Source organism: Natator depressus, chromosome 19 (assembly GCF_965152275.1).
Source record: "Natator depressus isolate rNatDep1 chromosome 19, rNatDep2.hap1, whole genome shotgun sequence".
NCBI lineage: Eukaryota > Metazoa > Chordata > Testudines > Cheloniidae > Natator > Natator depressus.
In genome coordinates, this window is record NC_134252.1 from 10,990,243 (window position 1) to 11,015,713 (window position 25,471).

The 25,471-nt window shown below is 58.0% G+C and overlaps 1 pseudogene; it reads right to left on the minus strand.

Moving 5' to 3' along the window:
* Positions 1–3,161: 3,161 nt before the first annotated feature.
* Positions 3,162–25,471, minus strand: part of LOC141974506 (uncharacterized) — a 32,768-nt pseudogene continuing 10,458 nt past the window's right edge.

Genomic DNA, 25,471 nt, shown 5'->3' on the forward strand with positions numbered 1-25,471 from the left:
CAGGCTCAGGTGGTGCTCACGGCTGGGAGTCCCAGCACTGAGGACCTGCTGCTAAGCCAGGGTGGGAAGTCTCCAAGTGCCACCCATTCAGACAGGGCCCAGCCCCACCAGCCTGCTGCGGGCTTCCCTGCCCTAGGCTGGCAGCTGGGGTTTGAACGGAGCCTCTCCCCTGCTGAGAGAGGAGGGAGCGGGAGGCAGGGGCGGCTCTTTAGACCCAAGTTGCCCCAATGCGTGTGGGGAGCAGCTGCCCCTTTCCCTGGGCAGCTCCAACGAGGCCTCCCCAGCCTGGGCTGGGGGAGCAGACCCAGCTGTGGCCTTTGGCCTGGCAAACTGGCTTCGTCCCTCCAAGGCTTCGAGGGAGGGTGTCCTAGGAGCACGGGCGACCGCGGCCAGGCAGCTGGGAGAGGCAGGAGAACAGGCACCCTGCAGAGGACAGATGTGGGACAATGCAGTGGCCCCAACACAGACAGCGGAAGGGGAGCCAAACCTTGCGTTTCAGGGCTGGAGCCAGTTTCTAGGTGATCGGGGTCAGGGAGAGACCTACCGCGGGGGGCAGGTTCTCCAACAGCTGCTGCTACTTGGTTCTTACACCTTCCTCTGAGGGGCTGGCCCCTCCCAGAGACCGAATCCTGGCCTAGGAGGGCCTAGACACTGATCCAGCATGGTGGGTCCTCCAGGCCTCGCTAGGCCTGCAAACGGCCCCAGAGAAGCCGACCGGACTCTCAGGGCTTGTCTTCCCTGCAGTGCACGTGGGTGGCGCCCCTAACTCGAGTCCTGTCCATGCACAAGAACCCACCCTCCGGGGGTGTAGCTACAGCTCGTGTTAGCACGACTCCTCAGCGGCTCACACACACGCTGCGTGGCCGCGCTCCCCGGCTTAGGCTGACCCAGGAGGAGTCCACGTGAGCGTGGATTGCCTGAGTTTGCGCTGCGGTGAAGACCTAGCCGCTAGGTTGCTGCTCGGGCATGCTAAGAGCTAGCACTGCCCCGAGTCTGCAGGGGACGTTTGCATAAGGACCAGGACACAGTCAGGAGGAGATGGCTGCACCCAGCCCATTGTACGGGCCCCAGCAGGCAGGGGACACGCCTTCCTCAAGCCTGGGGCCAGCGCAAGGAGAGAATTTCTGCTCCTGCATCCGTGCAAGAACCAAGGCTCTGGCACCGTGGGAGGCTCAGAACCGTAGGACCGGGGCTTCCTCTCTCAAAGAGGCGGGAAAAACAGGTTCTCCCAGAGCAGCGATGAGCGTGGTGGGGCTGCAGCCGTGGGCGATGGCGTGAGCGCCACACAGTCACGGGCTGGCGTTGGCCTGGTGCGTTGCTCGCCTTACGGCAGGGACGCTGCAGCCCGGTTCTGCGTTGCTGTGGAGGGGGGTGTCGCAAGGGGCAGCTGCAGCGTTCCCATTACCGGAGCCGCGGCAGGGGCTTTCAAGGATCGCATGAGACCATCAGAGCAAGAAGCCCGGGTTAGACCAGCCCAGGCCGGCGTGCTGTCTCCAGTAATAAAGCCCCGAGCCCAGCAGCTCCGATACTACCATGGCGACTACCATGGCGCTAAGTAACACGCACAGCAGGCTCAGGGTCTTTGCCATTGCCGTGCCAGCGACTGGCACAACACGCCCGGCGTGGGAGCCCGAGTGGGAGCACTGGTATGATGCAGGATGTGAGCAGGAAGGCAGGACTTCTGGAAGTGGCTTCCCCCTGGCCAGGGCCACCTCTGTGGGGAAACTCATGAGCTGGGCAATGCTCCTGGGTTGCACCCTTGGGTTTGTGGTCCTTGCTGTGTAGGTGCCAGGCTGAGCGCCCTGCGTTCCTGCTAGCCACCCCAAGGACTGCGAGCTAGGTGCACTCCTCCATGTGTATCTAAAACATCATCCCCTAGCCCCCTGCATCCCGATAGCCGAGAGAGCTGTGTCCAGTGCGGGATTCCTAGAAGAACCAGAACTGACCTCACCTAGGACGTGATGCTGCTGCAGGATGGGGGATCCCAAAGTGTGGAGTGACGCTTCTCTAGGCTAGGCTCGCAGCTCTGGCTGCCAGGCTGCCTGGGGAAATCGCGCAGAGAGAGACCACGGAATTTGCTGGCCTGCACAAGGGCAGCTAGCCAGGCCCCATGGGCGAAGGGGGTGGCTGCAGGGCCCCAGCGCAGAAGAAAATGAGAGGTTCAGAGGCTGCATAGCTGAGGATGTGGAAAGCAGCCGAACTCCCAGGTCCCAGAGAAAGGGCAGGGGTATGCTGGGCTGGCCCCATTGAATCCTCCATGCTCAGCAGCAGCTGGCTGAGTCAGTGCTTGGCTGGGAGACGGTCAAGGTCCACGCAGCCCCCTGCAGGGGTGGGTGCTGGTCATTCCCTTCTCCGAGTCACTATGGCATGACACAGTTCAGGGCCACTGCACCGGGATTCCCAGTCCCTGGTCCCCACATCCAGCCCCTGCACCGCTGGAAGAGGGAGCCTTCCTATCTCTGGAGGCTACACTGTCTCCCCTGGCAGCAACATGTGCACCCTGTACGCTGACAGGACACAGCGGCTAGCAGCCCCACATCACTGCTGACCCTCCCCTAAGACACAAAGAGCATGACCCCTCTGGGCAGCCTCCCTAGCTCATCACGGAGGAAGCCAGAGGTTTTGGCATCTGGGTCCGGAGCAATTGGAGATTTCTGGCCCCCGGGGAGATGTCGGGGGACAGTTTGGGATCAAGGGGTAAGGCACATTAACTGGACTCTTCGGCTCAGATGATCAGCAGGGAGATAAATAACAATGCTGATCTTTAAAGGGACATCACTAGGGTTCAGAGTCAACAACTAACAGGGAAAAACAGGACAGTGCTCACACAACAGAACTCTCATTTCAGGCTCTCTGCAGACTCAGGAAGATGACACAGCCATTACACTCTGTTTGTATCTATGGTTTTCTTCACAACCGCGGGGGCTGGCATGATCTTCTCTCTTTTACGCAAGAGCAGAGGCTCAGGAGCAGAGTCCCAAAGCACAGAAGGGAGCCTGCAACTGGGGGAATCCAGGTGGCCTGGCTTACAAGAGGGGTCAGTTATGCTTTCCCTTGTGACCACAGTGGCCTAGCTGGGTTCCCCACCCCACCCCATTATTGGCGGAGCCCAGCAAGCAGACAACACCCCGAAGACCAGAATACTTTGTGCCTTTACCAGCGAGTTTATTGACAGGACCAGAATCAGTCGCATCAGCTACTTCTCTTTGCCAGCTGCAGGCCTGGGAGTTGCCCTAGTTACTGTAACTCACCAGACTGCGAGCTAGCTACAGGGAGAGAGGGGAAGAGGGGCTGGAGCACCACACACAGAACCCCTCCTTTCAGTGCCCAGCCGGAGCTAGGGCTCCCCCCACCCACAGCAGCTGGTCTGACTTCTCCGGTGCCGGGGACGCTGCGCACCTAAAGCTTCTCAAAGTTCCACAAAGGGCTCTTCGCACGTGGGTGCTGCAATCAGGAGGTGAGCGTGCCACACCTGTAGGCAGAGCCCAGCTGGCTTTGATCTAGCTAGATCAAAGCCAGCTTGAGTAACAGCAGCAGCGTGGGTGGCATCACAGGCTAGCTGCTGGAGTCAAGACTGCGGGGGGCGGTACTCAGGAGACTGGCCCCTGGCACTAAGTGGCTACACTGGCCTTGTTACTCAAGCCAGCTTTGATCTCGCTAGATCAAGGCTAGCGGAGACTGCGTCTAGCTAGATCAAAATCCGCTCAGGTCTGCCTACCTGGGCTGGGCTGAAATCCGCTCCAGCGAGAGGGGCTGACCCTGCAGATGCAGCCTCAGGAGGCCCTTGTTGCCCTGAGCTTCCATGTGGCTTCCCGGGGATTTCAGGGCACTCAGCATGAACGAGCAAGCGCCTAGGCCATGCAGGATCGGGCGCTAAAGCGCATAGCTTGGTCCCGTCCAGAGCACAAGCCAAGCACAGATAAAGCGCAGGCCCGGCAGGCTGCTAAGGACCAGCATCCCGAAGCCAGCTCGCTTCCCTCTGACCCAGGAGCGGCTGGAGATCAGGCCAGGATGGGGTACGTTGCAGCCATCGCCACCCCGCAGTTGTTGTCCCGCATGGACATGAGGATGTAGCCGTCATTACCCCAGTAGGTGGACCAGGAGTTTTTGATGAGCCAATAGCTCTCCCCTTGCAGGACCCCGTAGCCCACGGCCAGCACCGCGTGGTTCAAGCTGCTGCTGGCATTCCCTACGGCCGAGAGGAAAGGAGATTAGCAAAGGGGTTTCTCATGCTGCTATTAACCTGCTGCGATTACTCTCCTCCCTGGCATCCGGGCTCTTGCATTCCCAGGAGGCCAAAAGACAAGTCTCATGTAGAGAAACAGCCTCAGCCACAGCAGCCCTGGAGTGGTCAGGAGCAAGGACTCCCCATGGGGGCAGATCCATGGATACTAAGGCCCGTAGAGACCATTACGCCCATCTAGTCTGACCTCCTGCCTACCACAGCCCAGAGCGCCCCACTGAATCGTTTCTGCAGATGCCGTGGGTTGGGACTCTCCCGAGACGTAGCTTCCTCCACACCCCACAGTGTGAATCAAATGCCCCCCTGCAGGCAGCCTGGAGAGTTGTACAGTCAGGTCTATTTTACATGGGGCCGTGCCAAGAGGGAGGGGCGGTATCAACCGCCCGGCTAGCCTAGTTCTGCCAGGGAAGTTATTTGGGGCACCTAGGATGGACTATGATTGCCACCTGGTGGCAGAGCCCATGCAAAGCTCTTGCCAAGTGTCACGGAGTGCCCGGGCGATGCTCTGGAACTGCTCCCTATGAAGCCAGTCAGGACTCTGGGGCAGTCGCCTTCCGGTGAGCAGCCTGTCCGCAGGGCAAACAGCTCACACGGCTTCCACCTTCCTGGGTCTGACCTCGGAGCATTCAGCATCCTCTGCCCCTCCGTGTGCTTCCCACAGCGAGACCGCTCAGGCGGGGCTCCTGGGGAAGCCAGAGGGTCCTGCACCCCAACTCCGCAGTCAGACGGGACTCTCAGCCAGCCAGTAAAACAGAGGTTTATTAGACGACAGGAACATGGTCTAAAACAGAGCTTGCAGGTGCAGAGAACAGGACCCCTCAGCTGGGTCCATTTTGGAGGGCAGTGAGCCAGACAACCACGTCTGCACTTCACTCCATGTCCTAGCCAGCCTCCAAACTGAAACTCCCTCCAGCCCCTCCTCCTCTGGGCTTTGTTCCTTTCCCAGGCCAGGAGGTCACCTGATTCCTTTGTTCTCCAACCCTTTAGCTCTCACCTTGCAGGGGGGAAGGGTCCAGGCCATCAGTTGCCAGGAAACAGGGTGTCGGCCATTCTCTGTGTCCAGACCCCTGCACACACCTGCCCTCTAGGGCTCTGCAGTGATCATACACCCTTACCCCACCACCTAGATACTTAAGAACTGCATAAGGGAAATTGAGGCACCCCCACAATATTCGGAGGAACCATTAAGAACAGTCCCACTTCGTCACATCTCTCCCCCCTTCGAGATCGAACTGAGCGGGGTCACTTTAGGCGGTGACCTGGGGAAGTTCGAAGCCACCAACGTTCCCATGGATGCCCCAGCGTCTCTGCCATTCCTTGGTAGGAGTTACACCAGGCCCTTCCAGTTTCACGCCCTCCCTTAGGTCGGGGGTGGTCGATAGCACTCGCAGGCCGCATGTGGGAAGGTTTCTGCGGCCCGCCCTTTGGCCACCCCAAAACCCCAGGGGGTCAAACTTGGATTGGGTCTTCTCCCCAACAAGCTGGCCAAACACAGCCACTTGGTTATAGGACTGTTTAAGTTTCTTAACAGCTTTCACTCCATCTGAGACCTTCTCAAAGCTATCCACACTGGGTCTTTCAACAGGACAGTCAGTGGATCCATTCACAACAGAAAATTTCTGGCTGTTAGGAACTGAAACTTTCTTGATTAAATCACTTTCACACCCTTCAGTTGCAGTAAACTGCTTGCAAAGACTCCATGAGGATTCCTTTCCCTAGGGCTTTTCTATGCAACAATTCACCCCTCCCAGAAATTCTGCTCTTACCCTCTTTACCTAGGGCTTGCTCTAGAGGAACACGTTCCTGAGCAACAACAGACTCTTTCTGGGTCTCCCTTACATCCAGAATTACCTATGGCCCGTCCGGTGGATTCCTACACAATCCCCTTTCAGGCAAACTGACAGACTTCCTAGATAAATGGTCAGAAGCCTTCTCCTTCCCTTTGCCACACACAAGTTCAGGAATCTTTTCCTTCTTGCTACAGGTTTCCACACCCTCCATAGGTAACACAATCACATCACCTTCACGCTCTCCTTGTGCCCTGGCTAGGATCTCACCCTGATTAGACAGAGTTGCGACACCCTTTCCCAACCACACACGAGCAACAGGCAAAATACAAGCACCAGAATTGTCTGGTCTCTGGGATTTTACATAGACACTAACTGGATGCGACCTAGTTACAGGGCCATTCTCCTGAGCAGACACAAACTTAGGACCATTCCCTTCCTGGGCTTTAGCTGAATCCAGAACCAGCTCTGAGACAACTGCACAACGCTCAACCATCACAGGCTGCAAGGCCCCTTCTGTCTGCTCCACAGACCAAGAAGAGCCGGACACACTTTCTCCTTTACCAGACACACAGCTTGGGATCTCATTCCCCTTGTCCCAGCACACAAGGCTGGTCACAGACACCTGCTTGGAGATCAGGGTAGCTCCCTCCACAGGCAAGTCAATACCTCTGACAGGCACAGGCACGTTTCCTTCACTGTCCCAATTCTCCACCCAGCTAACAGGTAAGGTCCAGGGACACTCATCTTCCACTCTCCTCGCCTTCCCACCCTGCTGACTGGACAAAGCCATCAGATCACAAGGCTGCCTAGGCTCATCCAAACTTTCCTTACCAAGCACCTTGCCACTCCCCACAGATCCCCTCCCCTGCCTGTGTCTCCCCCCACTCAGCTGGGGTCTCAGCTCCCCCTGTGCTCAGCGCTGCCCTTGCTGTGCCAGTGGGGGTAGGCAGCGAGCTCGCTGCTTTCCTCACTGCATCAGAGCCAGCGTGAGCCCCCTCTCCGGAGTGCAAGGGCGTAGGGAGCATCTCTCTGTCCCACCCAGCCCCAGGGGTCTGCTTACAGGCAGGCAGGTAGCCTGAGCCTAGCGGCTCCTCCCTGCTGCGAGCCAGGTCATCTGCATTTTCACTGACCATTTCCCTCTCCACCGATTGGTTCCCTGGATTCAAATTCAAACCCTTGGCCGTTACAGGAGCAGGGCCTGGATCCTGTCCCAAAGAGACACAGTTGCCCCACAACAGGGTCTCGCAGCTGGTGTCCTGGAGCACCCCAAAGACCAGCCAGCCCCACCCCTCCTGGGTCTGCACAGGGATCTGGGCCATAGGCAGGGCGAGGGGCTTCGTCCCTGGGACCCTCACCCAGCTCACACAGCCCCTCAACCTCTGAGGCTGCACCACCCAGGGCCTGACAACAGTTCTCTCTGTCCCAGGATCTCGCCACCCCAGGAATGTCTCCCCATTGACCATCACCTTCCGCTCCCACTGGGGGTCCGAGGGGCCTGGCCCCAGGAAACTCCACACAGACATATAGGTTGGGGTCAGGAGTGGGAGCCTGTCCACCTCCCCACCCATCTGGCCGACAGAGTCTATGGCCTTGGGACCCAGCAAGGGAGCTAGACACCGGGGCTTTTCCGCAGGGTCCCCCTGGTTCAAATCTCCAGCCTGCTCAAAGGCAGTGAGGTGGGCATCCACATCCCCCCCCTCCTTAACCAGGGGCAGCAATTTAGTCTCGAGGTTCCCTGCGGAACTGGCCCCCCGGGGTCTATCCCCACTCACCCCGGGGAGGTTCCCTAGGCCTCTCCGCTCCCCCACCGCCAGTTCATGCTGCTGCTGCTTCTGCAGCTCTTTCTCGGGCTCTCGCTGTCTCTCACAGTCCTCTTGCTCTCTCGGACTCAGCTCCAATCCCGTCCATCTCCGATCCCCGGATGGGGAACCCGATCGTGAAGACCCTCGTCTGGTCGGGGACAGGAGTCTTGGCGATGCCTGGCTACTACTCCAGCTGCTCCCAGATCCTGCTATAGCCCCATTTGGGGTCAGGAATCTGTCCCTTAGAGCGGTCATCCTCCTCCAGCTGCACGATTAACTGTGCTTTGGTGAACTTTCCAATGCTCAACCCTCTCTTTTTGCACAGGGTTACAATGTCCTTCTTAAGAAGACGGTGACAGACCATCACTCCACTCTTCCCAAGTTGTTGTGGACTCACAGGCCTGTGTGCTCGCAGCTCCCCACGGTTTCCAGGGAGAACCCCTAGTGTGCCAGCCCTTCTCGAGGTCACCACCTCTTTGCCAGGGTCGAGCTGCAGACTCCTCCGCCCCTGGGACCGCTCGCTGCAGTCCCCCGGGGGACCCTGTTACTGCAAAAGTCCTTTTCTCTGGTCACACAATCCTAGGGGTTAACCGCCCCCTGAAACCGTCTCTCTCTGAATCTTCAGCACGCCTAGTCCCCATCAATCCCCCTTTGTTTTACTGCTCCCCAGTCACTTACTGCAGGAAGCGCCATCCACGGGGTGCAGTAGATCCCACCCCTGCCACCAGTTGTCACGGAGTGCCCGGGCGATGCTCTGGAACTGCTCCCTATGAAGCCAGTCAGGACTCTGGGGCAGTCGCCTTCCGGTGAGCAGCCTGTCCGCAGGGCAAACAGCTCACACGGCTTCCACCTTCCTGGGTCTGACCTCGGAGCATTCAGCATCCTCTGCCCCTCCGTGTGCTTCCCACAGCGAGACCGCTCAGGCGGGGCTCCTGGGGAAGCCAGAGGGTCCTGCACCCCAATTCCGCAGTCAGACGGGACTCTCAGCCAGCCAGTAAAACAGAGGTTTATTAGACGACAGGAACATGGTCTAAAACAGAGCTTGCAGGTGCAGAGAACAGGACCCCTCAGCTGGGTCCATTTTGGAGGGCAGTGAGCCAGACAACCACGTCTGCACTTCACTCCATGTCCTAGCCAGCCTCCAAACTGAAACTCCCTCCAGCCCCTCCTCCTCTGGGCTTTGTTCCTTTCCCAGGCCAGGAGGTCACCTGATTCCTTTGTTCTCCAACCCTTTAGCTCTCACCTTGCAGGGGGGAAGGGTCCAGGCCATCAGTTGCCAGGAAACAGGGTGTCGGCCATTCTCTGTGTCCAGACCCCTGCACACACCTGCCCTCTAGGGCTCTGCAGTGATCATACACCCTTACCCCACCACCTAGATACTTAAGAACTGCATAAGGGAAATTGAGGCACCCCCACAATATTCGGAGGAACCATTAAGAACAGTCCCACTTCGTCACACCAAGCTCTTAGCGCAGGGGGCTGGCGCATTGCATTGGAAGACCCCTGAGCATTGCTCCACTTATCAGGGATTCTTCAAGCATGAGAATGCAACACCTTCCTAAGTGCTGTCATGGGGGGGTTGGGGAGGGGCATGATTGGGGGCAAAGCTTGCAGAAGGGAGGCAGGAATCCTAGGGTGCCAGGCCATGGAAGCAGGGGCCCACCGTGACCGAAAGCACTGCTGTATTCCCCCCGTTCCCCCCGACACACTGTTGTGATCATCTTTATACAAAATATGCCTTGTCAGGTCTCATTTGAAAACTAACAACTTGCTGGTCAATAACATCCTGGTGAAAGATACGCAGCGACATTCTATGTAAGGTTATGAATTCCCCCTGCACAATGTTAGCGCATGTTCAAACCCCCACAGCCCTGCCTAGGCAAGAGTTGTTAAGCAGGTCTAGGCTAAACAAAGCAATGTGGGTTCACCTCAATGTACATATAAGTAGTAAACAGGGTCCTGGGGCTGGAGACATAGCAAGTCTATATTTCAGCATGCACAGGGGAGAAGGAGCCACCTTCACCTGCAGATCCCAGGTCACCTTCTTTACTGTGTGAATAAACGTGGCTTTGGGGGGAAACCTCAAAAGAATCCACTCCAGAGGGTGAGTGGATTGCAAAAGTGAGGGGCAAAAACACCCCAGGGATCTCTTCCTCTCTCACGCACATCTGAGATGACAAAGGAACCAGCCCTTTGGCTTTGGGGGAGATCCTGACTTCAGAATTTGGTCAGCATTGTCGCTGGGAACCTGCCGTGACGATTTTACCTTGAACCAAGCCTCACTTGCGACGTTTCAGCTACCAGACAGTGGTTTAGCTTTATTTCTCTCTTACCCATGTCTGACTTTCCCTCAAAACCTCCCTCTTTGTAGTTAAATAAATGTATTTTATTTTTAAACGAAACTAATCCAGGGCTGTGTTTAAACCAAACTATTTGGTAACTCCAGTTAACGTAGCAAATTGTTGAATACTGACCCCTTGGGGGACCAGTAATAGCTGAACAGTCCAGGAAAGGGCTGGGCCACACAGAACACACGTTTTGGGGAAAACCCTGGGACTGGGAGTGTGCTGGGGTCACCCTGTGAGTAGTAACCGAGGCTGGTGGAAGCCAGAGCATGGCTGGAGTGTTGCTCACAGGCTGCTGGGCTCAGAGTAGCTGGACCAGCGCTGCAGCCGTACACAGACACTCAGGGTGTGACCTGCCTGCTGTTTGTGAGCAGCCATGGCTGGGAGCTACCACAGCAAAGCATTGTGAGGCGCCCAAGGTTGCAGGGCAGGTAGTGACGCAAGCCCTCACGGGGCTGGATTGCACCCCAGAATGGGACGCCCAGCCCTTGGATTTCCAGGGTCTCTGCTGCCTCCCTTCACCACGCCTTTGGAGTGCCTGGTAGTGATCGGGGGGCCAGCCTGGCTCTGTGCTGTTTGGGTGCTCTTCATCCGGGGGAATGTCCTGCCATGCACAGAGGTGGCTCTGTACAGTTGCAATAGGCACCAGCACCCCCAGGCTGGCAGCCATGTGTGGCCCCCAAGGGGCACTGGGAGAGGGAGGGGGTGCCCGAGTAGCAGAGAGCAGTGTGATGCACTAAAGGTCCACCCGGCCCATGGTGCTGGAGCCGGCAGAGAAAACCCTGGATGGAACAGAACAGCCTGGGACTCTCCTGCCCCATGGGGGTGCACAGCCACCCTGTCTCCTGAGCAATCTGGGATCCAGCAGCCTCTGGCAAAGGGTTACCATGCCACAGCCTCTCCTCCTAGCCACGCAAACTCGTCCCACCGGGAGTGCCGCACGCCTGGCAGGGCTGGACTCACCACACCGGGGTTCATAGTAGACACCGTTGGAGTAAAATATGAACGACTTGGCGGAGGCATCAATGCTGACGGCCACAGGGCCATTCTTGAAGATGGCAGCTCTCAGGGCGGTGACGTCGCCAACCGGGACGTTGACGTAGCCCGTGATGTTGGCGAGGAGCTCAGACGAGTTGTAGTGGCAGTATCCATTCTGGGAGGCAGGTGGGACACGGGAGTTTAACAGCAGTATGGTTTGAGTGTCCCTGTACAGCCAGAATGTTCACAGAGCAACCTCCATCTACCCCCTCACTGTGGCCAAGCCTGGATAAGAGCCAGAGGATGCCAGCTGATCCGTGATATGCCGCCAGCTCAAACCCAGCCAGCCAGACACTCTCCTGCCTGCTCAGCCCAGGGAGAACCAGCAGCAGTTCTGGCAGCTGGGCTGGCTCATTAATGGGACACCCCACAAGGCAAGGAGAAGAGTTCGGTGCATCTGTTAAGCCCTGGCATAGCTGGGACATGGGTGGTCAGGCCTAGCAGATCGGACCAGGAAGAAGGCTTGGTGGGAGTCAGGGCTCAAGCCAGGGGTCAGAGCCAGAGGCAGAAAGCAGGAGTCAAGGCGAAGGTCAGAACCAGAGTCACGAGTGTAGGCAGGGATTGCAGGCGGAGTTAAGGATCAGGAGCCAAGCCAGGAATCAGAGCCAAAGAACAGAGCCAAGGTCCAAATCAGCGACCAGAGCAGGGCTTGTGGTGGCAATAAGCCACATGCTGCCAAGCTGCACAGACAGCTTCCTGGAACGCCCTCCATGCTTAAATAGCGCACGTGGACCAATCAGAAGTGATGGCGGGTGCTGCGGTGCTTGTTCTCCCAGGGCTTATTTATTGCAACTCTGCCAGGCTGCTGAGAGCCACACCTGTCCCCTGGCACTCTGCAGACCTGGGTTCTAGTCTTCCGGAGCCTTACAAGTCCCCTCTCGTCATTTAACGAAAAGCCCTCGGGAGCCAGGCGCTGCAGAGGGGCTGTACCGAGGGTTACAGCACTAAATGGGAGCCGTGGAGAAGAAACACTCGCGGGACTCAGAGGTGAGTGGAGCAGGTAGGTTTGCTTGGATCTGAGATTTCTGTAACAGGGACGAGAATTCTGCAGCGAGGGGAGACTTCAGGATCTTCAGAAGCAACTGTTTATCTATCAGTTCCTCCAAGGGTTTTATACCACTGCCCATTACACCTTCCATGTAAAATCAAAGCCCCTGCACATTGTCTAAAACTGGTTATAATGTCAAGGAAGAAATAAAGGCTCCCCCCACTCCCATCTGTCTGGATCGGAGGTAGGAGAACGTAGCTAGTAAGTTGTATCACAACGGACTGGGCTCCCTGGAACGTTAGCAAGACTAGCCCTGCAGCACCCCTCTCCTCCTGCAGCCCGAGCGCTAGGTGGCCCATCCACTCCACAGATAACTTCAGAATTCAGGCCGCTAGTTCTGGACCACATCCTGCCCTGATTGAAATCAAGGATAAATCTCCCTTTGGCTTCAGTGGTGCAGGATCCACAACGAGCACCAGGAAATTCAGCCACCAGGAGCACATTCTAGCTAGATGCTGATTGGCTTCATTGCCCGCTATCCCAGTGCCTAGCCTGGGCTCTGGGCACTGGTATCCGCCCACAGGTATGAACCTCTGCCTGACCCCGCTAACATCTAGGGCATGCTGGAGGTTCATCTCATGCCAGGGCCCTGCACGGTGAGTGGAGGGATGGATTTCGACTTCTCTAGCCCCGTCAGAGCACTGGAGGCTGGTGAACAGAGGCTCACAATATCCTTTGTCTGGCAGCCAGGGAGGAGCCAGCCCAGGACCATGCCTGAGACTCACCATCTGCACAATAGACATGCTGTGGGGTGGGAGTGGGGGGAGGGGGAATCAGCTGCTCCCAGGATCCCATCCCAGGCCACTTCCATCTTTGCTGGGCCCTGCACCAAGCTCTCCCGTCAGCAGCCCCAGCCCTTTGCCAAGGGAGCCCACAGTTCAGCGTCTGGCAGCCGGGGGCATTTCTCCGGGGCTCTCCGCGTCACATCCCCACTCGGCCCAAGGGCACGCTGCTCGAGAGGTAGAATAAATGCTCTCTGCGGCTGCCCTAGCAGGTGCCTAGAAGAGCAGCCCGACTCACCTGGCCCCTGTACGGCCCGTAGGACTTGGCGCTCGGGATGCCGCCGTGCTTCCTGACCCATTTAAAGGCCTGCCAAGGGAGGCCGCCGTCGCAGGCGTAGTTCCCGAAGCCCCAGGAGCAGTCCATCAGGGCTTGCTGAGAAAGGGGGGTCAGGCCTCCGGTCTGGGGAGGAGAGCGGGAGGGCAGGGTCGGGCACAGAGAACTCAAACCTGAACTTCACCGTCCCCTTTACGTCGAGGCTGACACATCACACACAGGCTCACCAAGACCACGTCCAGGGAGATACTACATCCCCCCGATGGGGGCGGCGCTCCCCTTCCATGCTCTGGGGACCGCTCTCCCTCCATCCCTGGGCTGGGATACATGGCCCGCGGGAGCTGTGTCTCGGGTGAGCATCATCCCGTCAGTGATGCCGGTGCGGCCAGCCAGAGCTGCTCACGCTGGGGAGCTCCTGGGGCAGGACTCCAGGCGGAGTTACAGCCGTGGAGCAGGGACTCCCCCATCAGTAACGGAAACTAATCTGCTCTGGAGGCTTTCGGCAAAGGGGAAGGAGGCCGCGGCTTGTGCTTAAGGCACTGGCCGGGCCCACAGTGAGTCTGGGTTTGACGCCTGGCTCGTTGTGTGGCCCTGGAAGTCACTTCTTCTCTCTGTACTTCACTTCCCCACCAGTTTCGTGGGGATAGCGATACTGCCCTTCTCCTACCCTCTGGCTTGTCTCTGCAGTGTGTCAGCTGTTCCGGGCAGGGGCTGTCTCTTACTATGTGTGCGTACAGCTCCCAGCACAACGGGCCGTGATCTCAGCTGCGGCATCTCGGTGTTACCACAATACATATGAGCGTTGAAAGACCCACAACGGGGGGTGTCTTGGCTGCTCCACCCTGTGGTGTGATCCCTGCCCGTACAAGCTGAGGGTGTGACGAGGCAGCGGGGCTGTTACCTTGAGGATCAGGGCACCTTCTAATCCTCCTGTAGCAGCAAAGCTCCAGCAGGAGCCACACAGAGCCTGGTCCTTCACTGGGGTCACCGCGCCTGGGGGAGAGAATAAGAAATGAGCCACTTGCGGTAGAGAACTCAGATCTTCCACATTTCAGCTCTCAGATCTCCCCGGCTCCTGAACGCCTGGAGTTACCATGCCACGTGGCCTCTGTACCACGAGAGGGCCATTCTTCTCTTCCCCTTTCCCCTAGCAATTGCCACTCATTGCCCTCCTCCCCCACCCCAGGGGCCTCGCTACCCTGAAGAAATGCAGCATGAAGAGCGAGCGGCAAACTTTTGGGCCACCTTGCCGGAGAGCAGAGGCCCACGCACATGACTCGGTGGGTCATGAGCAGGAAGGAGGAGCCCAGTTTCCATCACACTCCTGGTACCAAGCTATCCCTCGTACTGCTGGATTCGTGGTTATTCCAGTGGGAGGCCAAAGTCAGAGTCAGAGAGGAGTCTAAGATGGTGCCAGTTACACCTTCCGGCCCCCTCAATGCGGGAGTGACGACTCGGGGTACATTGACACTGGAGCTGGAGGGGTCATTTCCAACTCCAGGAGACACACCCGCGCTAGCTTTGATCCAGCTAACCTGCTAAAACCAGCAGTGCCGGCCTGGTAGGACAAGTGGCAGGAGGTGCCAGCCACCCAAGTACGTACCTAGGGTCTCAGATGGGCTCGGACCGGGGTGGCTAGCAGCGTCTGCCACTACATTGCTAGCTTTAGCTTGCCAGCGCGGGTTATGTCTACACCCCCAGCTGGTGGGCAGCCACACCCCTGGACAACCTACACCCTGCCGGCCAGACACTCACCCAGCAGCTGTGGCATCCAACAGCCTACGCTGGGTAACCTACATGCCAAGCGGCTGGCAGGGACAGCAGGAAAGACAGCTAGCAGGAGGGTTTGAATTAAAGTAACCTGCCGCAGGGGATTCCTCTCTGAATTCAGGCCGTCTCTCCCCAGCTCAGCCAGCGCTGGTTAGTCTGAAGCCGTCAGACTAAAAGGACTGAAAGGGCCCCACACCCTGTTTCTTCTCCCCCCCGCTCTGACCTGGGAATTCGCCCTACTATTCCTGAGTGTTGGGAACTGGGAGTGATGCTCGTCGCTGCCCCCCTCTGTCGAGTTATGGTAGAACAACTTGTTCCAGGAGGAGCCCTACACCAGGGTCGCCATCTCCAGAGCAACCCCCAGCTGGGATGGCCCTGCAGGCACCCTGCCCTCAGTTCCCTCTGGGTTCTCTGCATTAACTGACTCCCAGAGCCGAGAGCTAAGCCCTGGCTCCCCCTTTCATGGGCTCTGATATACTACCCTCGGGAGCCCCACCCTTCCTCTCCCCAGCCCTCCTCTCAGGGGCTGTGCTGGTTCAGGCCAGCTGTAGCCTACAGCAGCTTCGCCTAGCTGGACCTCTCTTCGCCTAGCCCTCTTCCTCCCTGGCCAGGGAGAGGTCAGCAGGCAGGCAGCCCTGCTTCCCCAAGCTGGTGTCTCTCCCGCTGTGAGACAGAGGAAGCAGCAGATATCCTGCCTTCCTTCCCAGGGCTCATCCGGGTTGGCTGCAAGAGGGGAGCCCTGCCCATGCCCCTGCTTCCCTCCAAGGCTCCGGGTCCTGGGTCCTTAAAGAGACAGACGATTCCCCTGGGACCATCTTCCTCTCCTCCAGCACCCACCTCGGCCCTTCCCTAGGCCTTCATCCGCCCAAGGAGTCCCAGGAAGCCTAGAGGGACATGCCATGGATTAGGGGCCAACTGACCCTTAGCCCTTTAAAGGGGACAGTCACCCTCTCCCAAGCTCCATCCAGGCCCCATCTAACAGGATGGCAGCTGAAAGGTGGGTTGTGGTGGGGTGAGACATGGCTAGGGCAGGCCAGAGTGGCTGCGCGGACTGGCAGCCAATCAGGGAGGGCCTGTGGGAGAGCCAATCAGGGCTGAGCAGGAGGCAGCCAATCAGGGCCAGGCTCAGCCATATATAAAGGCTGCGCAGCGGAAAAGCAGGGTAGTCTCTCTTAGACCTTCAAGGGAGAAGGTCTCTCTCCTGAGGGAAGGAGACCAGCACCCTGGACAGCGCAGTGGTGGGCAGGCTTGGGGGAGCTGAGAGCTCCAGCCCAATACCTGTCAAGCTGAGGGGCCTAGAGGGTGTGAGGGGCCAGAGAGGAATTGGCCCAGGGAGGATAGATGAGCAAGAGACAAGAAGGAGGGCAGGGAGGCTGCCACTAGAGGGTTCCTGGGCCGGGACCCAGAGTAGTGGGTGGGCCTGGGTCCCAGCCCCCCTTTCCTCTTGCATCGCACCTGGTGGCAGTGTCAGACTGCAACGTGCCCCAGACATGAGGGGCTAGACTCCAAGTTGCAGTTAACCAGGAACCCCCTCTCTCTTTCCCCCCCCCCCCCCGGATGGACTAAGGGGCACTGTTGGAGGGCAGTGACCAGAAGCGGAAGTTGCCGAGCAGGGAGCACTGCGGGTCCAGATACCAATGGTGGAGCAGATGACAGATGGGACACCACTGGCAGAGGGTGCCCCACAGAGGACAGAACTAATTCCCAGATGTGCCAGCGGGAGGCGCTGCGGTGGTGAGTCCTGACTCTGTCACATGGGTATAAAGCAGGGAGCCGCCCAAGGCTCTAGCAGGCCTAAGGGCTGCATTTCAGCATCGCCTGGAGGCAGAGGGTGCTTCCCACTTGTCAGGGGACTGCGGGAGAACAAGGACTTTGCAGCCAGTCTGGGTGTGAAGCAGCCCTGGGGATGTGTGGTCAATGCTGACACAGGTGGCCTTCCTCACCGTACAGCCTCCAGTCCAGGTTCTCGGGCAGGATGATGCCAGCGTACTGTGCCAGTGGGAACGGCTGCCCATTGTTGGGAGTTTGGTCCTGCAGCCTCCCCCGCAACACGGCCAACTCCTCCGGGGTGCGGTCGGCCAGGTGGTTCAGTGCCAGCTTGTACGGCAGGTGGGCTCGATTCTTGGAGTGGATGTACCTGGGAGGGGATGGATGCCATGAAGAGAGGGGGAGCTGGGCAGCTCTGGCTGGTGGGCAGCCCTGGTGTACCCCGGGCACATCCCTGCAGCAGCCCCTCACGAGTGCTTAAATAACCGCAGTTTGGTGCTAGGTCAAGTGACAGTCGGGAGGTGACTGCTCTGTGCTCCAAGACATGCATCTCCTCCCCTCTCGCTATGAAGCCAGCAGCTGATGGATGGCTAGATACTCAGGGTGTGATTTGCATTTACACTGCCAGAAGGGTGAATGGCGAGGAGCCTTCATTCTAGTTAGGAGTGGGGAGCACGGGGCAGGGTGGGGGGCACAGCTGTCTCTGGCCTTCTCGGTTCTCTGTGAGTTCTCAGAAGAAGCGACGCAGGGCAGAGGGGTGGAGTTCTGGAGAGCCGGGTCCTAACCCATCCGGGGCAAGGAGCAAGAAGAGGTTTCCTGCGCTGGCATCGGCCTGACACTGACATTATGGGAAGGGGCCAGGATCAAATTAATCCTGTGTTGCTCTGGGCTGGCCTGACTCTTCGGCACGTCCAGGATGGGTCAGAGGAACAAGGCTAATCTGGGATGACACATTCCCTGCCCCCCACCGTTCCCTGCCCCCTCCCAGGAGCCCGGCTACCTCGCCCCAATATCCGAGCTCCCGCACCTCATGTTGTGAATGAAGGTCTGTGCCCTGCGCTCGAGCTCCTTCTCGCTGCCGTATTCCTTCCTGTACTCCCGTCAGTAGTGATGGAACAGCTGATGGCCTCGATCCGCCTGCCTGCCCACGAAATCCCCCATGGGGTTGGCGAGGATATGATGCTCCACTCCGTCTCCCGGAGGAAACTCGCACTCCATGTCTAGGACCGAGCCGGAGGTTAGTGGGGAGGTTACGGCACGCGCCAGAAAGCCATTGCTCACAGACACCCACCGGCAATCCCCCGGTATCTGTACCACCCCCTACTTGCAATATCTCAGATCCCACAACCCAGCTGCCAAGAACGCATGGAGCACTGCACGTCAGCCTGAAACAAACCCTTTGTTCCTTGCCCAGAGCGAAATCCACCAGAGAACCTCAGCATGCCAGCTTTAGCCCATCGGTCAGTGAAAAGCGGTTCAGACAATGTGTCTGCAGGGGGTCAACAAGCCACAGGCTCCCCTCTGGACCAGGGCCCCTGGACGTGCCAGCATGAAGATTGCTGCTCATTGGTGTGAATCCAGATCTCCCTGCCTTTATCTGAGAGCTGGCTGGGCCACATTTCAGGGTCTGTTTAACAGGAAACCTCCATCCGCTCTTGCCCCAACACACACTTAACACAGGGCCAAACTGGCACAAATCCAGAGTGACGCCGTCATTCTAGTGGGACTCATCTGATCTCTGGGGTAAATGCACACAGCCCCAGACCAGGGGCCTGCCCTCCTCCCACCCAGTTGGCAGGGCATAGCTGCATGGGGAAGGTGGGTGCGTGGGAATGTTGGACTGAATGGTTCCTCAGGGGGCCTGGATCTGCTGGTACCAGCATTAGCTGGGGCACATGCCGTGAAAGGATTAACCAGCCGTATGTTTCCACGTCTCTGATCAATGCAAACCCATGGAGATTTAGCAGCAGCCAAGGATCACGTGGAGCCTTGGCCACTCCTGATTGACTCACTACACTGTGATGGCTTTCCCTGGTCTGCAGGAGTGAAGCCAGCGGGCTCACGTTCCCACTGCAGCTCCTGGCCATGTTTTGGGGCTACTTCTGGCAGCGTCCTGGCTCAGAGATCCTGGCACTGGGTCCCCACAGGACTCGGGGCACATACCTCCCTGCTCAGGCTCGGAAGCTCTGGCTGAGGAATTTCCACAGCATGGAGGGAGGAGGGGGAACTGCCACTCACTGCTTGGGAGGTCCAAGACCCCGGCTGGGTAGCTGTGGGTGAAGCCGCTGTAGTCTATCTTGCACTTGTCGTAGTGGGAGCCCAGCAGGCTGTTGAAGCCCAGCATCTCGTAGAGGACGGGCACGGGGCCGTCGGCGGAGCTGGCCACCCACAAGGTGTAGACGTTCTTCTTCCGGCCCCAGTAGGACACGTTCTGCAGCACGGTGCAGAGCTGCCCTTTGTAGAACTCCTCCCGCATGGGCTAGGGAGGGGACATGCAGTCAGTACCGTGTTGTCTTAAGGCAGTGTTTCTCAAACCGGGGGTCCTGACCCAAAAGGGGGTCACAAGGCTATTGTCGGGGCGGGGGGGGTCGCGAGATCACAAAAAATACTGCGATCGCCTTTAGGCCCTTTGCTAGGGTTCCCATATTTCAAGTTCTCAACTAGAGGACTCTGCTGGGGAGAGGGGGAGCTGGAGGGGGAGGGTGGGTACAGCAGCCGCCGCTCTCCAGCCGCCCAGCTCCAAAGAGAGCGCAGAAGGAAGGGTGGCAAAACCAAAGCGCACATTTGTTCATATTTCAAAAATGAAAACTGAATGTGCAGGATGATTTCAGGGCCTGCCTCAGTTTCCTGGAGTGGCCATTGAAAAAACGGTGTGCTTCCAAACAGCAGCACCTCTTGCAGTATGTGTCCAGATACTTAGTTGTATAAAGCCACAATCCTTGGACAATGTTATGACGATTGCCGCAATCACTGGAAAAGGCTCCCCGCTCCCCAAGCTGTACCCTGTTGTCTATTTCCCCCCCACCCCTGAAAACTTGTTTCTTAAATGTCCCCGTATTTATTCCTGAAAACTCTGGCTTTCTGCTCTTGGAAAGGCTTCAGGGCCTTCAGCGGTGGGCGCCTGACGCACAGAACGCTGGCTGCAACCGGGCATGGTGCACGGCTCTGCCAATGCACCTCCAGCCCGTCCTGCAGCAGTGCTAGTCCTGGCTCCCACGGAGGAGCTGCCAGCCCCGCCCGCTTGTGGGATGGGCGTTCCATGGGCACTGCCAGCTGTGCCCTCGGCTTCCCGGCCAGGCGGAACCGACCCTCCAGAGAGTGGCTCGCCTGGGTGGAATGTTATTTCACCAGCAGCTGCGGTGCCTGGGGGAGGGAATGGGGTTCAGTCTCCCCCCCCCCCCGATTCGGGGCCATGCATTCCTTAAAGGAGCAGCAGCAGCAACTGGGAAGCTGCTTTCCACCCAGGTGCACTAGGGGAATGCCAGGCGTCAGCCCCTCCGCACCTTCCCCCCCAGGCAGGACCGTGGCAAAGGATACTGGGAGCGCTGGAGGGACTAGACTCAGGCTTGTCCCCTGCATTCAGCTTCTTCTGAGCCCCCAGGAAATGGACCCAGGAGAGGAGCGCGTATGAGGGGTGGCTGGGCTCCTGGTTCAGACTTAGCCGGGTCTAACAAGCTTTGGGGAGATGCCATTTCCTACAAGAAGCCTTGGTGGGGTGGGGGCTGCCCAGCTAAACCAGCAAGCCACCCAGGCCAAAGGAATCCATTCGCTGTGAACCAAAGGCCCGACCGACTGGCGTTTCCTCCTGCCTTTTGCCAGGCCTCACCTTGAAGCCGTCCAGCCTGGGGAGGACGCTCTGTGGATAGACGCGCTTCCTGGGGCTGCCGCTGATCCGGAAGCACTTCCGGACGTTCAGCTCCAGCTCGGTGGTCTCTGGGGTGATCTTGTAGAGGGCACCAAACAGCGCCTCTGCCCCGTATTGGAAGGTGACCACTTGCCCTAGGAGGCAGGGAAGAGATGCGGGAAGGGCAAGACATTTCATGGGCCCAGCAAGGGAAGGGGAGAAACTGCCGGGGTCTCAGCCTCTCCCTGGGCAGGCTGAGAAGTGGGAGCGGTACCAAGGGTCTAACTCTCAAGCTGAGAAGTAAAAAGAAAAGGAGTACTTGTGGCACCTTAGAGACTAACCAATTTATTTGAGCATGAGCTTTCGTGAGCTACAGCTCACGTCATCGGATGACTGTCCGTAGCTTTTCACACCCACCTGGGGCAGATCCCCGGGGAGATGGGGAAGCAGCCCTGGGAGCTGGTGTGATGCTGAACTCCCTGCAGCCAGTCCATAGCCACGATGGGCCTGGCTGCCCCGTTATCCCCTCTGTGCCCAGCCATGCCAGGCTGAGCAGCAGAGGGAAAGCGAGGGCCTAGCGAGGGCTGAGCACCAGACCATGGGGAGCTGGGTGTTCCCCTGCCAGGGAGACGACAGACCAGGAGCAGCGGAAGTGCTCTAAAAGAGTGTGGGTGGGGGGGCCATAGGTGCCTGAACTATGGCCCTGTCCCCTGCTGCCCTCCAAGACCCCCCCCCACACTGCCCATGCCCCCCGAGGCCCTGTTCCTGCACCGCCTCTTCCTCCCCCCCCGACCCTGCACCCCACTCATTCCTTTTTGCCCCCTCCCCCTTGTTGCTCGCCCTTATGGCCAGTAAAAAGGGGGGGCATGGCCCCGTGCTCCCCCTTCCCCCCCCCCGCTTCTGGCACCCCTGCGACTGACCCACCTGGAGCAACTTACACCCTCTACCACCTAGGGTGCATTGCACCCCCTCCAGCTCACGCCCATTTGCAGAGGTGGAACATGCACCCCCCCCTTGCACTCGGCCCTCTGCATGGCGGGGGGACTCCCGCTCACACCCCAAGGGGGCCAGGAGAAAGAGGAGCCAAGGGAACACCGAACAGCTGTGGGAATGTAGGGCCCCTCTCGGCTAGCTCATTCCTTCCCCCACTGCTCAGAGGAGCCCCTGACCCAAAGCGCAGTGAGGTAAATGGACAGGCTCCCGCTGGGCTCTGGATCAGGCCCCAAGTCGCAGCAAGTCGAATCAGGCTACCCTCATTCGTGGAGTGGGATGTGGGGCATGTCAGGCTGGGGGGTGGGGTTTTCCTGGGGCTCATTTACAGCATTCAATACATCACCTCCGAGTTTGGCCCCAATGGTGGGAACTGGCCCTGCCACCTGGTGAGGAGCAGAGAGAGCCCAGGTGCCCAGCACGCCTACCATGGTAGTACTGGATCCGGCTCTTCTCTCCCGTCAGGTTGTACCAGGCTTCAAAGGGCTCCTGGATTTCAGCGAACGGCAGGTCGATAACCCCTGCAGGCCACCAGAACAGGAGCCAGATTAGCCCAAGTCTATGCCATTGAGACAGAGGGCCGAGGCCTAGTCTCTAGTGTGGATTCACCGTACAGACGTGGGATGAGCTCAGACATGCCCAATTCAAGCCACATGGGCACACCAAGGGCACTGGGGCCAGCTCCCTGTAATGGATGTTAACCCAGGTCAGAATTCCCCTTCTGCCCCATTTCGCACCCAGAGGAGTCCGGCCTCCGTCACCGAGAGCACCCAGAGATGCAGATTTGTGCACCCGGCTGCTCCCTGTGTCCTGAGCTAGACGAGCAGCGCGACGAGACCCAGACCGCTCCATGCGCCCCCCTCGGAAAATGCACTGTGACCCCACAGCGAAAGCAGCCACCGAACAGCCTGGCCTAACGGAGAGGAAATTAGGCCAAGCCACTTCACTCTCCGTGGCACTGCCGCTCCCTCCCATCCCTGAACCTCTCGCCATGAATCTGCTCGGTGGTGATTTCCTCCTTGCACTCTCCAGAGGCCGGGTTATGCCAGTTTCACTGTTCGGACACTGGCCAAGTGATGCCCTCATCAGAGAGAACGGACAAGGGGGAAGTTTTACTCCTGCGAGCTACAATGTTAATTTAATGAGCGATCCAGAGCCAGAGTGGTACAAAGTGACCCAAAAGTTGCCCCTCAAGGAGGAGCTGAGGATTCCCTGGGTGAGGGGAAACCCTGGACTGGCAGCCCCTCCTGGCTCCACCCCCCGATTCTGGCACAGGGCTGGTTGGGAGCAGGGAGAGAATGGGGGTAGAGCATGACGCCCTCGCTGATTTCTGGTTGATGGGAGACAGTTCTAGCTGATGAAAGTCACAGCAGCCACAGGGCTGCTCAAACTTGCACTGGGGGCCAATTCATCCCCCAGCTGGCTTAGAGTACGTCTACACTGCGGCTGGAGGTGTAATTTCCAGGCTTAGAGTCTCTGTACACACCAGCTTCGATCAGGCTTGTGTACTGAAAACAGCCGGGTCATCGCGGCAGCACGGGCTAGCTGCCCAAGTGCCATCCTGGCCAGGATCCTAGGTACGTGAGGCAGCTCGCCTGGGCCACTGTCCATGCCGCTGTGGCTACTTTGCTACTTTTAGGGTGCTACCTCGACCACAGCTAGCAGGTTTGGGGGGGAGGGATAGCTCAGTGGTTTGAGCATTGGCCTACTAAACCCAGGGTTGTGAGTTCAATCCTTGAGGGGGCCATTTGGGATCTGAGGCAAAAATTCAGGATTGGCCCTGCTTTGAGCAGGGGGTTGGACGAGATGACCTCCTGAGGTCCCTTCCAACCCTGATGATTGGAATCATCGAATCTTCGATGATTCTATGATTCTAAGTGTACATCTGCCTGAGCCGGAAATTATGCCTTCTGCTGCTCCTAGAGACGCCCTGGCCACCTCCCCTGGCCCTTAGCCACGCTGAGTGGGAGCGAAGTGCCTAGACGCGGCGCACTCGGTCCCAGGGGATAGGCTGGGATGGTGAAAGGGGAATGCATGCAGGAGGGGAGGCTTCTGGGAAAGGCCGTTCCCGCAGCCACATCAGCTGAGCTGGTTTGCTGCAGTCTGGGCTAAGGGCGAGATAAAGCCCCTTTTCTGGCTGGCCGTGACCGGGGCTGTTTTGGAACAAGGAGCCAGCAAACAGGTCCCAGCTGTCCCTCGGATTGTGTAAACAACAGAACCACCCTCCAGTCTCCTAGACGGCTCCAGCGGCTTACGGGGCTGCTTTTCTGTCTCTTCCGCCCCCGCCCCCCGTTCCTTCCCATTCTCTGCACTGATTGTATTTTTCCTCTTAACAAGAGACACTGGGCGTGTGGCCTAGAGCCTTGGCAACACCCCCTGGAGCTTCAGTCTCACCCAGGAGCCTAGGCCAGGGTACTGAACAGCGCTGGACACGTGCCCATTCCTGGGAAGTGTTTTAAATGAACAAAAGGACTTCCCAGTAATTGTAATATACGGTAATTGCCTCTCTCTAATGGGGAGGCAGCGTGGGCTAATGGCTAGAGCACGGGAGTGGGACTCAGGAGACCTGGCTTCTATTCCCAGTTCTGCCACTGGCCTGATGGGCGACCTTGGGCAAATCATGCTGCCCCCTCTGGGCCTCAGTTTCCCCATCTGTCAAATGGGGATAATGATCCTGATTCTCCTTTGTAAAGCACTTTGAGATCTGATGATGATAAGAGCTAGGTATTAATTAATTATTATTATTATTATTAACTGCAGAATGGACACCAGTGAGTCTGAGGAGCTAGCTGGACAGTCTATTCCTGCCATCACCTGTATCTATCGCTTAGGCTGATGGCCGTGTGGGGGAGACAGCTTGACAGACAGATTCATTAAGACAGTCCCTGCCCTGCGGTGGGGGAGTTGGGGGCTCAGTCAGGGGCCAGAGCCTTGCACCCAAGGGGCTCTGTGTGGGCGCATGGGTCCAGCGGTACAGATCCAGCTGCATGCCTGAAGCCTAGGAGCCGTGTTGCGAACACAATGCTTATGACACCACACAGTCTCCATCGGGGACTCAGGCTTGAGATGCACTGGGAGACAGAGCAGGCAGAGGGTTGGTTTGTTAACATGCTTACTAGGGATGAGGCTCTTCTGCTTCCTTTCCCTTCCCATATGGTGTCTGTCTGGCTGTCTGTGGCTGAGAATGGTGGGATAGGATTTGATTCTATCTAGATATTGATGCAGCCCCCAGCCCATAGAATCTCCACTAAAAACAGCAATGGATTCATCCCCACAACCCCCCTGGAAAGTACCATCATCCCCGTTTCACAGATGGGGAAACCGAGGCACAGAGCGACGCAGCGACTTGCCCGAAGTCACACAGGGAGAGCCACAATTGAACCCATGAGTCCCAGCCCAGTGCATTAAGCACAAGACCCATCCTCCCACTGTGGCCGAAGAAGAGTTGAAGTGCTAAGAGATGACCGGCTGGTCTCTGTTAAGTACGACAGTGATGGCCCAGAACATTCCCTTTTGCCATAGCAGTACTGCTGTATCTGGGGGGAGTAGGGTGACCAGATGTCCCGATTTTATAGGCACAGTCCTGATATTTCCTTTTAAGAACCTGATTGATTTGTCATTGTTCTTAAGATCCAAGGGTTTGGGTCTGTGCTCACCTGTACAGATTGGTGAGGATTTTTATCAAGCCTTCCCCAGGAAAGGGGGTGTAGGGCTTGGGGGGATATTTTGAGGGGAAGACGTCTCCAAGTGGGCTCTTTCCCTGTTCTTTATTTAACAC